Raw genomic sequence first — 16,854 nt, 5'->3', positions numbered from 1 at the left:
CTCCTCTAGGCTGGCTGCTCTCTGTGGAGGGGAGAGAGACAGAAAGACAGACAGAGATTATTGTTCAGCCTATTATATTACTTCAGCTCTCTAGATGTCACTGTGGTGCAAACACTCTCTCTCTCTCTCTCTCTCTCTCTCTCTCTCTCTCTCTCTCTCTCTCTCTCTCTCTCTCTCTCTCTCTCTCTCTCTCTCTCTCTCTCTCTCTCTCTCTCTCTCTCTCTCTCTCTCTCTCTCTCTCTCTCTCTCTCTCTCTCTCTCTCTCTCTCTCTCTCTCTCTCAATTTTTGAATTTCAATTTAAGGGCTTTATTGGTATGGGAAACATATGTTAACATTGCCAAAGCAAGTGAAGTAGATAATAAACAAAAGTGAAATGAACAATACAAATTAACAGTAAACATTACACTCCAAAAGAATAAAGACATTTCAAATGTTATATTATGTGCAAATAGTTAAAGTACATAAGGGAAAAGAAATAAACATAAATATGGGTTGCATTTACAATGGTGTTGTTCTTCACTGGTTGCCATTTCAAATCAAATCAAATTTTATTTGTCACATACACAAGGTTAGCAGATGTTAATGCGAGTGTAGCGAAATGCTTGTGCTTCTAGTTCCGACCATGCAGTAATATCTAACAAGTAATCTAACAATTTCACAACAACTACCTTATACACACAAGTGTAAAGGAATGAATAAGAATATGTACATAAAAATATATGGATGAGCGATGGCCGAACGGCATAGGCAAGATGCAGTAGATGGTATAGAGTACAGTATATACATATGAGATGAGTAATGTAGGGTATGTAAACATTATATAAAGTGGCTAGTGATACATTTATTACATCCAATTTTTTATTATTAAAGTGGCTAGAGATGAGTCAGTATGTTGGCAGCAGCCACGCAATGTTAGTGATGGCTGTTAAACAGTCTGATGGCCTTGAGATAGAAGCTGTTTTTCAGTCTCTCAGTCCCAGCTTTGGTGCACATGTACTGACCTCGCCTTCTGGATGATAGCGGGGTGAACAGGCAGTGGCTCGGGTGGTTGTTGTCCTTGATGATCTTTATGGCCTTCCTGTGACATCGGGTAGTGTAGGTGTCCTGGAGGGCAGGTAGTTTGCCCCCGGTGATGCGTTGTGTAGACCTCACTACCCTCTGGAGAGCCTTACGGTTGTGGGCGGAGCAGTTGCCGTACCAGGCGATGATACAGCCCGACAGGATGCTCTTGATTGTGCATCTGTAAAAGTTTGTGAGTGTTTTTGGTGACAAGCCAAATTTCTTTAGCCTCCTGAGGTTGAAGAGGCACTGCTGCGCCTTCTTCACCACGCTGTCTGTGTGGGTGGACCATTTCAGTTTGTCCGTGATGTGTACGCTGAGGAACTTAAAACTTTCCACCTTCTCCACTACTGTCCCGTCGATGTGGATAGGGGGCTGCTCCCTCTGCTGTTTCCTGAAGTCCACGATCATCTCCTTTGTTTTGTTGACATTGAGTGTGAGGTTATTTTCCTGACACCACTCTCCGAGGGCCCTCACCTCCTCCCTGTAGGCCGTCTCGTCGTTGTTGGTAATCAAGCCTACCACTGTAGTGTCGTCTGCAAACTTGATGATTGAGTTGGAGGCGTGCATGGCCACGCAGTCATGGGTGAACAGGGAGTACAGGAGAGGGCTGAGAACGCACCCTTGTGGGGCCCCAGTGTTGAGGATCAGCGGGTTGGAGATGTTGTTTCCTACCCTCACCACCTGGGGGCGGCCCGTCAGGAAGTCCAGGACCCAGTTGCACATAGCGGGGTCGAGACCCAGGGTTAGGGTTAGGGTTTTTCGAATTCTTTGTGGATCTGTGTAATCTGAGGGAAATATGTGTCTCTAATATGGTCATACATTTGGCAGGAGGGTAGGAAGTGCAGCTCAGTTTCCACTTCATTTTGTGGGCAGTGTGCACATTGCCTGTCTTCTCTTGAGAGCCAGGTCTGTCTACGGCGGTGTCATGACTGTCCTGTGAGGATCTGAATGGGTCAGATCTGATTTGCAATGGATAACTTCAACCAGACCCTCTCTCACCCACAGAGGGGGGAAGGAGGGAACTGGTGGGGGGTTGACAGCCCAGAGAACATCCCTCCCCAAATTCACACCTGCCTTTGCCTTTGTTTCACAGACATTTTCCCGCCATAACTCTAACATGTTCTAAAGCGAATACTGGAACAATATTTCTAACATAGAACGTGGGGAATGGACAGAGGCGATCCAAAGACCACTAATGTCATTTGGTTGTTATTTTGTGATGTCATTAAAAATGTCATAAAGGAAATATTGTAACTTGAAAAGTAGACACTATATGTGTGAAGTTTCAATCCTCTACGTTGTGTATGAAATAGGAAAAATTATAAAGTGTTTTTGTTTAGAGAGGGATGTGATCTTAGAAACTATAAGAGGAAATTGTTTCTATAACTTTGTACAAGTAAGTAGTCACCACCCCCTTGAGTGAGGTCAGAGAGCGTGTCAGCCTCATGAACCACCCCTTTTGAACAAACTGTATAAAATGATGAGTTAAGAATTAACATATCAGACCAGAAAGACGTTGCGCTGCAGCTCACGTCCAGAGTGGTTAGAACTCTGAAATCTCAACACGAGGTAGAGACGATGAAGTCACCTCCCAGACAATCACTGGTATGGCTGATTAGCTGTCCTAAGTAAAATATCTTGAAAAGCTCATTTAAGTGGGAACATTCTACTACTCTCTTCAAACTACCGTAGTATGCTACTTTCATCACCCCACTGAGAGCCATTGACACGGCTAGCTAGCCTATCTTCAAAGAATCATCTTCCAAAGCAAGTGGAAGTAGAGTGAGCTCTGTAGCTCTGTTCAGGACTACACGACTGGTCGCCAGATACCGGACGACAGCACAGGAGAACAACAGTAGAAGAGATGGGTGGGGACCCCTTTTGGACAATCAGAGCTTTACAAGCGTGCCACAAAAAGGTCCAACACCTTTTCCAAGAAGGCCTGGTTCCATCAGAAATACACAGTGAAACAAGGCATTTACACGTAAATACATTCATGATTTCTTACTCCAAACAGGCGGCGATTTGTGTGCAAAGAATATGATTACTTTGAGAGTAGTTTCTAAAATGTACCAAAATTAAGTGTCTTTATCTCTCGCTCTCTCCATGTCTTTTGTAACAAGCCGGCATATTGTGTCAGTCCGCTAGGGATTTGTTTCTAATGTATTAAGTGTGTATGTTTATATTTTAGTTAGCTAGTAAATAAATAATTAAACCAATTTATGTAGTATTGAATCATAAGTAAGGCCGGGTATTTGCAGATGCAAGGAGGATACAAAGTTATGATTAATAAGTTAACTGTTTATGGATGTGATAGGTAAAGACCTTAAAAGTTTAATTCGGGAGATGGTAACTCTTTAAAGAACCGCTCTCGTGGTGATCCCAAATCCTAATGAGTTAATAGTTACATGATTCATTTAATTGGGTAACAATTAAACATAGTTAGTTGATTAGATAAATAACAGTCATCAGATTAAAGAAAGTAAAGTCACGACAGCAGCCTTTCTCAATAGCAAGGCTTTGCTCACTGAATCTATACATAGTCAAAGCTTTCCTTAAGTTTGGGTCAGTCACAGTGGTCAGGTATTTTGCCACTGTGTACTCTCTGTTTAGGGCCAAATAGCATTCTAGTTGGCTGTGTTTTGTTGTTAATACTTTCCAATGTGTCAAGTAATTATCTTTTTGTTTTCTCATTATTTGGTTGGGTCTAATTGTGCTGCTGTCCTGGGGCTCTGTGGGGTCTGTTTGTGAACAGAGCCCCAGGACCAGCTTGCTTAGGGGACTCTTCTCCAGGTTCATCTCTCTGTAGGTAATGGCTTTGTTATGGAAGGTTTGGGAATCGCTTCCTTTTAGGTGGTTGTAGAATTTAACGGCTCTTTTCTGGATTTTGATAATTAGCGGGTATCGGACTATTTCTGCTCTGCATGCATTATTTGGTGTTTTACGTTGTACACAGATTATATTTTTGCAGAATTCTGCATGCAGAGACTCAATTTGGTGTTTGTCCCATTTTGTGAATTCCTGATTGGTGAGCCGACTCCAGACCTCACAACCATGAAGGGCAATGGGTTCTATAAATGATTAAAGTATTTTTTAGCCAGATCATAATTGGTATGTCGAATTCTATGTGTCAGGTGTGCTCCCTCCGGCCTCTAGGTCACCAGGCTGCTCGTTATGGTGCACACTTGTCACCATTGTTACGCACACCTGGACTCCATCACTTCCCTGATTACCTTCCCTATAAATGTCACTCCCTTTGGTTCCTTCTCCAGGTGTTATTGTTTCTGTTTCATGTCTGTGCGTGGATCTTATTTTGTATTATGTTGTGTTTATTTATTAAAACACTCACTCCCTGAACTTGCTTCCCGGCTCTCAGCGAACAACGTTACAAAATAACGTCTCTGTCACGTTCCTGACCTGTTTTCTGTTAATTTTGTATGTGTTTAGTTGGTCAGGGCGTGAGTTGGGGTGGGCATTCTATGTTTTGTGTTTGTATGTTTAGGTCAGGTGTAATTAGCCTTATATGGTTCTCAATCAGGGACAGGTGTTTGACGTTTCCTCTGATTGAGAACCATATAAAGGTAGGCTGTTCACACTGTTTGTTTGTGGGTGATTGTCTTCTGTGTCTGTGTATGTTGCACCACACGGGACTGTTTCGTTTTGTTCGTTCGTTTGATGTAGTCTGTTCCTGTTCGTGAGTTCTTCGTGTATTTATGTAAGTTCCATGTTCAGGTCTGTCTACGTCGTTTTGTTATTTTGTAGTTTGTTGAAGTGTTTTCGGTTTTCGTTTTTACTTTAATAAACTTCATTATGTCAAATTATCACGCTGCGCTTTGGTCCAATCCCTACTCCTCCTCTTCTTCCGAAGAGGAGGAGGACAGCCGTTACAGTCTCACCTAAGGGAAGCATCAGGGAGTATTTTTTTCCCTTCCCCCCAGCGGGAATGACGTCGGGTCCGGGAACCGCTACAGGCTCTCATGCCTCAGACAGATCGCCACGCTCCCTTGCTTCAACCGGCTCATCAGGCTCTCATGCTTCAGCCGGCTCGCCAGGATCCCCTGCCTCAGCCGGTCTGTCAGGTTCCCTCGCATCAGCAGGGGTGACCAGTCCACTCCTGATCCCCGGGATCATCCCTTTGGTTAGCGTCCTGTGGCTGGAGCCGAACGTGCCGGGGAGGGGGTACCGTCACGTATGCTCTCTCTCCAGGGCTCTAGGTCGCCATGCTCCCGCTTCTCAGCCGGACTGACAGGTTTCCCGCGCCTCAGCAGAGGTGACTGGTCCGCTCCTGATCCCCGGGATCGTCATTTTGGTCGGCGTCCGGCAGCTGGAGTCGCTCGTAGAGGAGGGGGTGCTGTCACGTGTGCTCCCTCTCCGGCCTCTAGGTCACCAGGCTGCTCGTTATGGTACACACTTGTCACCATCATTACGCACACCTGCGCATCATCAGACTCGCCTAGATTCCATCACTTCCCTGATTACCTTCCCTATATATGTCACTCCCTTTGGTTCCTTCCCCAGGCGTTATTGTTTCTGTTTCATGTCTGTGCGTTGTTCGTGTTTCTTATGTTGTATTATGTTGTGTTTGTTAAAACACTCACTCCCTGAACTTGCTTCTCAGCTCTCAGCGCCCAATGTTACATTATGTTCCTTTTGATGGCATAGAAGACCCTTCTTGCCTTGTCTCTCAGCTCATTCACAGCTTTGTGGAATTTACCTGTGGCGCTGATGTTTAGGCAGAGGTATGTATACTTCTTTGTGTGCTCTAGGGCAACAGTGTCTAGATGGAATTTGTATTTGTGGTCCTGGCAACTGGACCTTTTTTGTAACACCATTATTTTTTGTCTTACTGAGATTTACTGTCAGGGCCCAGGTTTGACAGAATCTGTGCAGAAGCATCTAGGTGCTGCTGTAGGCCCTCCTTGGTTGGGGACAGAAGCACCAGATCATCAGCAAACAGTAGACATTTGACTTCAGATTCTAGTAGGGTGAGGCCGGGTGCTGCAGACTGTTCTAGTTCTAGCCAATTTGTTGATATATATGTTGAAGAGGGTTGGACTTAAGCTGCATCCCTGTCTCACCCCACGGCCCTGTGGAAATAACTTTTAACCGCACACTTGTTGTTTGTGTACATGGATTTTATAATGTCGTATGTGTCATGACTCTCTCTCTCCTTGGTGAGGATCAAAAGGACCCATCAACTAGGCAAATGTTTGAGGAGAGGAGAGGGGGGGAGTTTGGCCTGTTTTATGACTTAAATACCTTGCAGACACTTTCTCTTTGGCTCTGCAGTATGGGAAGACCGAAAATTCTTTGTTAGACAGAGAGACTTTGCCGCCAAAATTTCAACATCAAACAATGGACACTGGGACAATATATTTCAACATCCGAATGATGAGAGATGGAATATGGAAAATGAATGTATATTTTGTGATGTCATTAAAATGATCACGGAAATATTGTAACTTTAAGAGCTTTCACACTGTATATGTCAGATTTACAGCTACATGTTGTAAAAAATTACATGATTAAATATGAAACTATTTTTGAAAATATAGAAATGTGATTTTAGCCTTCTAAATGAGATAATTACTTTTCATATAAACATAGGCCCAGTCAGTAACCACGCCCACGTGAGCACAGACATTGTGTCGGCATGTTGGAATGCCCCTAAGACCAGAGTGCTTAAAAGGACTTGCTAACAAAATTTATATTAGACCAAAACATGCCGGGTTGCTGTGGTCCTAGCTGTACCCTGAATAATCAACCATTGAGACCAGAGAACGTGAGGCTGTGGTTCACACGTTGAAATGTTTAGAACTTTGTAAACTAGACCAAAACATGCACCGTCTGCAGCCGTGCATGTAAAGTAGTCTAGGACATTTTGACCAAAGACAAGAGAGAAGAAGGGGCGGCAGATAGCCTAGGGGTTAGAGCGTTGGGACAGTAACCGAAAGGTTGCTAGATTGAATCCCCGAGCTGACAAGGTAAAAACCTGTCGTTCTGCCCCTGAACAAGGCAGTTAACCCACTGTTCCCTGGTAGACCGTCATTGTAATTAAGAATTTGCGCTTAACAGACTTGCATTGTTAAATAAGTAGATCCCTCAGAACACTGTGTGTGGTACATCTGAAGTACCTATTCTAATGAACACTCCAGAACAAAAGAAGTCTACAACTAAGAAGGACATTGTGACCTCTGGTGGACAACCAGAGACTTACATCAAACCACTTCACATAGATGGATCGAGTGGTGACGACAGAGAAAGCCATCTACACGTAAATATATATTGCATTTCTGTGGTTGTTAGTGTGCTAAGTATTCTGGTTACGGTGAGCACAGTTTCCATATGTATGATAAGTTGACTCTTTGTCCCTCCCTTTCCATTGCGTAACCAAACGGTCATGCTTTTGTTAGTCAACTAGGGACCTGTTTTCATTGTATTATGTATGTAATCAATATCCTATGCTGTGTGTGTTTACGTATTTGGTGTGATGATTTAGTTAGTTAATAAATAATTAAGCCAATTTGTGTATCACTGATTCATCACTTAGGTTAGAGTTCGTGCAGATATCCAAGGATTATGCGACATTCAGAATGTGACTGATGAGGTAATAATTAATAATGGACTATTATTGATGTAAGAGATATTTAGATCATCTTTAGAGTTTAATTCAGGAGATAGTAACTCGGTAAACAACTGTTTCCGTGGTGCCCCAAATTCCGAATGAGTTAATTGTTACATGATTAATTTAATTGAGTAATACGTAAACGTAGTAGGTAATTATTCAGTAAATAGCAGTCATCACATTAATGATAGTCACGTCACGTTTTTTCCCCAACACCACTTTCCATCAATTTGTATAGCAGACACTCATGCCCCCCAAAAAATCAACAAAGCATGAGAAGACTTTGTCTTTGTTTTGGTTTGTTTGTTTGTCAATTAGGGTGTGCATGGTGAATACGTGGTCTGTCATATGGTCATTTGGTAAAAAGCCAATTTGACATTTGCTCAGTGCATTGTTTTCACTGAGGAAATGTACGAGTCTGCTGTTATTGATAATGCAGAGGATTTTCCCAAGGTTGCCCTTGACGGATATCCCATGGTAGTTATTGGGGTCAAATTTGTCTCCACTTTTGTGGATTGGGGTGATCAGTCCTTGGTGTCCAAATATTGGGGAAGATGCCAGAGCTAAGGATGATGTAAAAGAGTTTAAGTATAGCCAATTGGAATTTGTGGTCTGTATATTTGATAATTTCATTGAGGATACCATCAACACCACAGGCCTTTATGGGTTGGAGTGTTTTGTATTGTGTCCTGTAGTTCATTCAAAGTAATTGGAGAATCCAGTGGGTTCTGGTAGTCTTTAATAGTTGATTCTATGATTTGTATTTGATCATGTATATTTTTTTGCTGTTTATTCTTTGTTATAGGGCCAAAAATAATGTAGAAGTGGTTTACCCATACATCTCAGTTTTGGATAGATAACTCTTCATGTTGTTGTTTGTGTAGTGTTTTCCAATTTTCCCAGAAGTGGTTAGATTCTATGGATTCTTCAATTACATTGAGCTGATTTCTGACGTGCTGTTCCTTATTTTTCCGTAGTGTATTTCTGTATTGTTTTAGTGATTCACCATAGTGAAGGTGTAGGCTCAGGTTTTCTGGGTCTCTATGTTTTTGGTTGGATAGGTTTCTCAATTTCTTTCTTAGGTTTTTGCATTCTTCATCAAACCATTTGTCATTGTTGTTCATTTTCTTCGGTTTTCTGTTTGACATTTTTAGATTTGATAGTGAAGCTGAGGTCAAATGTACTGTTTAGGTTTTCTACTGTTAAGTTTACACCTTCAGTATTACAGTGGAACGTTTTGTCCAGGAAGTTGTCTAAAAGGGATTGAATTTGTTTTTGCCTAATTGTCTCTCACTCTCTCACACACACACACACCACACACACACACCACACACACACACACACACACTCACACACACACTCACACTCACACGGGGTCGTAGGTGGTATCTTTCTTGAAGAAGCGCATGGCGAAGAATCCCCCAGCCTGGACACACAGCACCAGGATGATGCCTCCTATGAAACTGGAAAATGTCAAAGCTTGCCTGGGAGAACTCTGATGGCTCTGGAGGTGACTCATCTGACAGGGGGAGATACAGTAGGGCAAAAAAATATTTAGTCAGCCACCAATTGTGCAAGTTCTCCCACTTAAAAAGATGAGGGAGGCCTGTAATTTTCATCATAGGTACACTTCAACTATGACAGACGAAATGAGAAAAAAATCCAGAAAATCACATTGTAGGATTTTTTATGAATTTATTTGCAAATTATGGTGGAAAATAAGTGTTTGGTCACCTACAAACAAGCAAGATTTCTGGCTCTCACAGACCTGTAACTTCTTTAAGAGGCTCCTCTGTCCTCCACTCGTTACCTGTATTAATGGCACCTGTTTGAACTTGTTATCAGTATAAAAGACACCTGTCCACAACCTCAAACAGTCACACTCCAAACTCCACTATGGCCAAGACCAAAGAGCTGTCAAAGGACACCAGAAACAAAATTGTAGACCTGCACCAGGCTGGGAAGACTGAATCTGCAATAGGTAAGCAGCTTGGTTTGAAGAAATCAACTGTGGGAGCAATTATTAGGAAATGGAAGATATACAAGACCACTGATAATCTCCCTCGATCTGGGGCTCCACGCAAGATCTCACCCCGTGGGGTCAAAATGATCACAAGAACGGTAAGCAAAAATCCCAGAACCACACGGGGGGACCTAGTGAATGACCTGCAGAGAGCTGGGACCAAAGTAACAAAGCCTACCATCAGTAACACACTACGCCGCCAGGGACTCAAATCCTGCAGTGCCAGACGTGTCCCCCTACTTAAGCCAGTACATGTCCAGGCCCGTCTGAAGTTTGCTAGAGAGCATTTGGATGATCCAGAAGAAGATTGGGAGAATGTATATGGTCAGATGAAACCAAAATAGAACTTTTTGGTAAAAACTCAACTCGTCGTGTTTGGAGGACAAAGAATGCTGAGTTGCATCCAAAGAACACCATACCTACTGTGAAGCATGGGGGTGGAAACATCATGCTTTGGGGCTGTTTTTCTGCAAAGGGACTAGGACGACTGATCCGTGTAAAGGAAAGAATGAATGGGGCCATGTATCATGAGATTTTGAGTGAAAACCTCCTTCCATCAGCAAGGGCATTGACGATGAAACGTGGCTGGGTCTTTCAGCATGAGAATGATCCCAAACACACCGCCCGGGCAACGAAGGAGTGGCTTCGTAAGAAGCATTTCAAGGTCCTGGAGTGGCCTAGCCAGTCTCCAGATCTCAACCCCATAGAAAATCTTTGGAGGGAGTTGAAAGTCCGTGTTGCCCAGCAGCAGCCCCAAAATATCACTGCTCTAGAGGAGATCTGCATGGAGGAATGGGCCAAATACCAGCAACAGTGTGTGAAAACCTTGTGAAGACTTACAGAAAACGTTTGACCTCTGTCATTGCCAACAAAGGGTATATAACAAAGTATTGAGATAAACTTTTGTTATTGACCAAATACTTATTTTCCACCATAATTTGCAAATAAATTCATTAAAAATCCTACAATGTGATTTTCTGGATTTTTTTCCCTAATTTTGTCTGTCATAGTTGAAGTGTACCTATGATGACAATTACAGGCCTCTCTCATCTTTTTAAGTGGGAGAACTTGCACAATTGGTGGCTGACTAAATACTTTTTTGCCCCACTGTATATGGGGAGGGAGGGGGGGAGAAGGAGAGATATGGGAAGAGAGAGAGGGGGAAAGGGATGAGTAATAATAGAGAGATCAATAAGGGATGGATGAAGTGATGGAATGCTGAGTTTAAACTCACCTGAGTCCCCTTCACCTTCTTCCGCTATCTCTATGACTAAAAACACATAAGGAAATGTAATCAATGTTATTGTTGTTTAGCAAATAGTTTTTACTCACATTGTCTATTTTGTGTGTGTGTGTGTGTGTGTGTGTGTGTGTGTGTGTGTGTGTGTGTGTGTGTGTGTGTGTGTGTGTGTGTGTGTGTGTGTGTGTGTGTGTGTGTGTGTGTGTGTGTGTGTGTGTGTGTGTGTGTCACTGTTCCCGAAGACCCTCCAGACACAGCCAGTCAGGTTTAGGGTGGAGTCTCCGACACACAGGTCACATGACTCAGCCTGGGAGCAGTCTATCGGAGGCAACAGTTGTCAATCAATCAGCCAGGGCAGAATAACACAAATAAACACACTCAGGGCGGACCTCTGCTTTCCTCATAACAGGAATCAATGCGTCATTAAAACCCTAGACATTGAGCTAAACCCTAAGCATTGAGCTAAAACCTAGGTGTTGAGCTAAACCCTAGGATTTGAGCTAATCAATAATCAATTAGCTAAAACCTAGGCGTTGAGCTAAACCTAGGCATTGAGCTAAAACCTAGACATTGCGCTAAACCCAAGGAGTTGAGATAAACCCTAGGTATCGAGCTAAAACCTAGGCATTGAGCTAAAACCTAGAAATCGAGCTAAACCCTGGGCATTGGGCTAAACCCTAGGATTGAGCTAAACCCTACACATTGAGATAAAACCTAGGTGAAGAGCTAAATCCGAGACATTGAGCTAAATCTGAGACATTGAGCTAAACCCTAGGAATTGAGCTAAACCCTAGGTATTGGACTAAACCCTATATATTGAGCTAAACCCTAGGCATTGAGCTAAACCCTAGGCATTGAGCTAAATCCTAGACATTGAGCTAAACCCTACACATTGAGATAAAACCTAGGTGAAGAGCTAAATCCGAGACATTGAGCTAAATCTGAGACATTGAGCTAAACCCTAGGAATTGAGCTAAACCCTAGGTATGGGACTAAACCCTATATATTGAGCTAAACCCTAGGCATTGAGCTAAACCCTAGGCATTGAGCTAAATCCTAGACATTGAGCTAAACCCTAGGTATTGAGCTAAACCCTAGGAATTGAGCTAAACCCATTGAGCTAAACCCTACCTATTGAGCTAAACCCTAGATATTGAGATAAATCCTATGCATTAAGCTAAACCCTAGTTATTGAGCTAAACCCTAGTTATTGAGCTAAACCCTAGCCATTGAGCTAAACCCTAGCCATTGAGCTAAACCCTGGGAATTGAGCTAAACCCTGGGCGTTGAGCTAAACCCTGGTTATTGAGCTCAACCCTGGGCATTGAGCTAAACCCTACATATTGAGCTAAATCCTACGCATTGAGCTAAACCCTAGGCCTTGAGATAAACCCTAGGTATTTATCTAAACCCCAGTCATTGAGCTAAACCCTAGGCATTGAGCTAAAAACTAGGGATTGAGCTAAACCCTAGGTATTGAGCTAAACCTAAGGTATTGAGCTAAACCATAGAAATTGAGCTAAACCCTAGGCATTGAGCTAAACCCTAGGCATTGTGCTAAACCCTAGGCTTTGAGCTAAACCCTAGGAATTGAGCTAATCCCTAGGCATTGAGCTAAACCCTAGGCATTGAGCTAACCCCTAGATATTGAGCTCAATCCTAGGCATTGAACTAACCCCTAGGCATTGAGCTAAACCCTATGTATTGAGTTAAACCCTGGGCATTGAGCTAAACTCATTGAGCTAAACCCTAGGCATTGAGGTAAACTCATTGAGCTAGACCCTAGGTATTGAGCTAAACCCTAGATATTGAGCTAAACCCTAGGCATTGAGGTAAACTCATTGAGCTAGACCCTAGGTATTGAGCTAAACCCTAGGTATTGAGCTAATCCCTCGGCATTGAGCTAAACACTAGACATTGCGCTAAACTCTAGTTATTGAGCTAAAACCTAGGCATTGAGTGTAACCCTAGCCGTTGAGCTAAACCCTAGGCATTGAGCTAAACCCTAGGCATTGAGCTTAACTCATTGAGCTAAACCCTAGGCATTTAGGGGGTCTGAGCATTGTTTACCAAACTAACAATGTTTAATTTGCTTACACATATCATGTCATTTTAAATGAGATGTCATGAAGAATAGGAGACAAGGGAAGGAGTCGAGGGAAGGTTGGAAACAATACTATAAATGGAAGTGGGGCCAAAAAGAACAGAGGGGCCAAAGTTGAGAATCAGAAAGTTCAAAGGGTGACAGACCACACACACACACACAAACATGCTCACATACATACCTACCTGAAGAGTCCGACTGACAATGAGAGGTGCTCACCACTGAGAGGACCAGCAACGCTGCACCGGGGGCCTTTAGCTCTAACCCTCGCATCCTGACCACTACAGACCAGTTCAGACTAGTACAGACCAGCAAAGACCAGTACAGACAGGTAGAGACCACAGACTAGTCAGAGAAAAACAAAAAAATAGCTTCAGTTCCTCAGGTGGCTTCAAGATGTCAACAGGGATCATAAGATTCTAAACGGTTCCAGAAGGTTCCAGAATGTTTCAGAATATTCCAAATGGAGGACTAAGTACTTTTCAGTTGGTTGTAGATTGCTCCCCTTGCAGAGGACTCAAACTCAACAAAACATAAATGGGGTTCTAGCTTTAGAAAATATTAAATGAAGAGGAGAGGAGTTATCTGCATTTGGGAAAGAGAGAGACAGGAACCGGTGTAACTCGACCCTAGTCTACTTGGTTACCTAGCCATCCCCCTCCCCTTCCCCACCACCCTGAAACCCACACCACTGAGACAGATTGACACCTTTTTACCTCAGAGCCCCAGGACACACACACATACAAAAGCATGCTCGCAAGCACACACACAGGCACACAAACACACACTCATATGCCCGCACACACACAGGAATGTGCACACACACACGCTGTGCCCACAAACGCTGATTATCATTCCAACACAGATATTACAGGAACTGTATAGACACTGTCACACAATGACATGTGTATTTTGTCAAATGCGTATTTATGTGGTGTATATATACAATGTGTTGTTAATTCCTGTCTATACATGTAACGACCGGGGTGTAGTGGGTGAGAAGTCAGGCGCAGGAAGCAGAGAGTTCAGGTTAGTGCTATACTTTTTAATGCACAAAAAACGATGAACATAAGCCAACCCCCGAACCAAAGGGCGCACACCAAAACAAATGCCCCAAACACGGGGAACTTAAACAGTCCAGCAAAACCCATAAAAATGGGGAACCCGTAACACACAGACATGTACACACGTACACGAAACAATCCCGCACACCAGTAGGCGGGCCTGCTGGTAAATAAAGCCTGACTAATCAGCCTAAAACACAAACAGGTGAAACCAATAAACAGAAAGGGGAAAAAGGGATCAGTAGCAGCTAGTAGGCCGGTGACGACGACCGCCGAGCGCCACCCGAACAGGAAGGGGAGCCACCTTCGGTAGGAGTCGTGACAATACATTGCTTTCTAACTGTATAATTAACATGTTGAGTGACACACGCACATTGCAATGAATAATGCTTTAAGTCAATAAACTAGGCAACTTCAGTTAGTGCTAAATACGGCTGCTAGAATCCTGACTAGAATCCTGACTAGAACCAAAAAATGTGATCATATTACTCCAGTGCTAGCCTCCCTACACTGGCTTCCTGTTAAGGCAAGGGCTGATTTCAAGGTTTTACTGCTAACCTACAAAGCATTACATGGGCTTGCTCCTACCTATCTTTCCAATTTGGTCCTGCCGTACATACCTACAAGTACGCTACGGTCACAAGACGCAGGCCTCCTAATTGTCCCTAGAATTTCTAAGCAAACAGCTGGAGGCAGGGCTTTCTCCTATAGAGCTCCATTTTTATGGAATGGTCTGTCTACCCATGTGAGAGACGCAGACTCAGTCTCAACCTTTAAGTCTTTACTGAAGACTCATCTCTTCAGTGGGTCATATGATTGGGTGTAGTCTGGCCCAGGAGTGTGAAGGTGAACGGAAAGGCTCTGGAGCAACGAACCGCCCTTGCTGTCTCTGCCTGGCCGGTTCCCCTCTCTCCACTGGGATTCTCTGCCTCTAACCCTTTTACAGGGGCTGAGTCACTGGCTTACTGGTGCTCTTTCATGCCGTCCCTAGGAGGGGTGCGTCACTTGAGTGGGTTGAGTCACTGACGTGATCTTCCTGTCTGGGTTGGCGCCCCCCCTTGGGTTGTACCGTGGCGGAGATCTTTGTGGGCTATACTCGGCCTTGTCTCAGGATGGTAAGTTGGTGGTTGAAGATATCCCTCTAGTGGTGTGGGGGCTGTGCTTTGGCAAAGTGGGTGGGGTTATATCCTTACTGTTTGGCCCTGTCCGTGGGTATCATCGGATGGGGCCACAGTGTCTCCTGACCCCTCCTGTCTCAGCCTCCAGTATTTATGCTGCAGTAGTTTATGTGTCGGGGGGCTAGGGTCAGTTTGTTATATCTGGAGTACTTCTCCTGTCTTATCCGGTGTCCTGTGTGAATTTAAGTATGCTCTCTCTAATTCTCTCTTTCTTTCTTTCTCTCTCTCGGAGGACCTGAGCCCTAGGACCATGCCTCAGGACTACCTGGCATGATGACTCCTTGCTGTCCCCAGTCCACCTGGCCGTGCTGCTGCTCCAGTTTCAACTGTCCTGCCTGCGGCTATGGAACCCTGACCTGTTCACCGGACGTGCTACCTTGTCCCAGACCTGCTGTTTTCAACTCTCTAGAGACAGCAGGAGCGGTAGAGATACTCTTAATGATCGGCTATGAAAAGCCAACTGACATTCCTGAGGTGCTGACTTGCTGCACCCTCGACAACTACTGTGATTATTATTATTTGACCATGCTGGTCATTTATGGACATTTGAACATCTTGGCCATGTTCTGTTATAATCTCCACCCGGCACAGCCAGAAGAGGACAGGCCACCCCTCATAGCCTGGTTCCTCTCTAGGTTTCTTCCTAGGTTTTGGCCTTTCTAGGGAGTTTTTCCTAGCCACCGTGCTTCTACACCTGCATTGCTTGCTGTTTGGGGTTTTAGGCTGGGTTTCTGTACAGCACTTTGATATATCAGCTGATGTAAGAAGGGCTTTATATATACATTTGATTTGAATAAACACTTGTCACCTTCACCTCATACAAACACATGCCTTCTCCATCACATACACTCCTCCCACACACACAACCCAACCTCCTCTCCTCTCCTTTCTCCTCCTCTCCATCCTCTCCCTCCTCTCACACATCGATTTGTGCTGGAGCGTCAGAGGTGTGTACGGGTGTGTGTGTGTAGGGGGAGAGGCAGTATGTGTGCCTGTTAGATAACCGAGGAATTTCCGCAGTCACATGAGCACCAGCTTGAGCTTCCCGTTAACAGCTCATAAATCCCACCTGAGGGCAGTCAGACTGTAAGGAACAGATCTAACCGCCTGTCTCCTCTCTATCTAGCCCATCTATGTGTTAAAAGGTAGTGTAACAGAGGTGGTTCGGTGAACCACACATACTTGATTAGGAGGTTAATCATACCTGAAACCTGAACACTTGCGTAAGCTCCCCTTGTTGCTGCCTAGGCTTTAGCTCATCGGGTTACTGTGGTGCAACACTCCATCCAATTTCTGTGACGTCTAGAGGGCTGAAGTACACTGAACAAAAATGGAAAAGTGTTGGTCTCATGTTTCATGAGCTAAAATAAAAGAGCCGTTGCCAGATAATTTAATGTTTATTTCTCTACCATAAGCCACCTCCAACATCATTGTAGAGAATTTGGCAGTAGTTCCAACCGGCCTCACAACTGCAAACCACGTGTAACCAGTCCAGCCCAGGACCTCCACATCCGGCTTCTTCACCTGCGGGATCGTCTGAGACCAGCCACCCGGACA

The sequence above is a fragment of the Salvelinus namaycush genome, chromosome 27 (genome assembly GCF_016432855.1).
Source record: "Salvelinus namaycush isolate Seneca chromosome 27, SaNama_1.0, whole genome shotgun sequence".
NCBI lineage: Eukaryota > Metazoa > Chordata > Actinopteri > Salmoniformes > Salmonidae > Salvelinus > Salvelinus namaycush.
Note: the sequence above shows the minus strand (reverse complement) of the source record.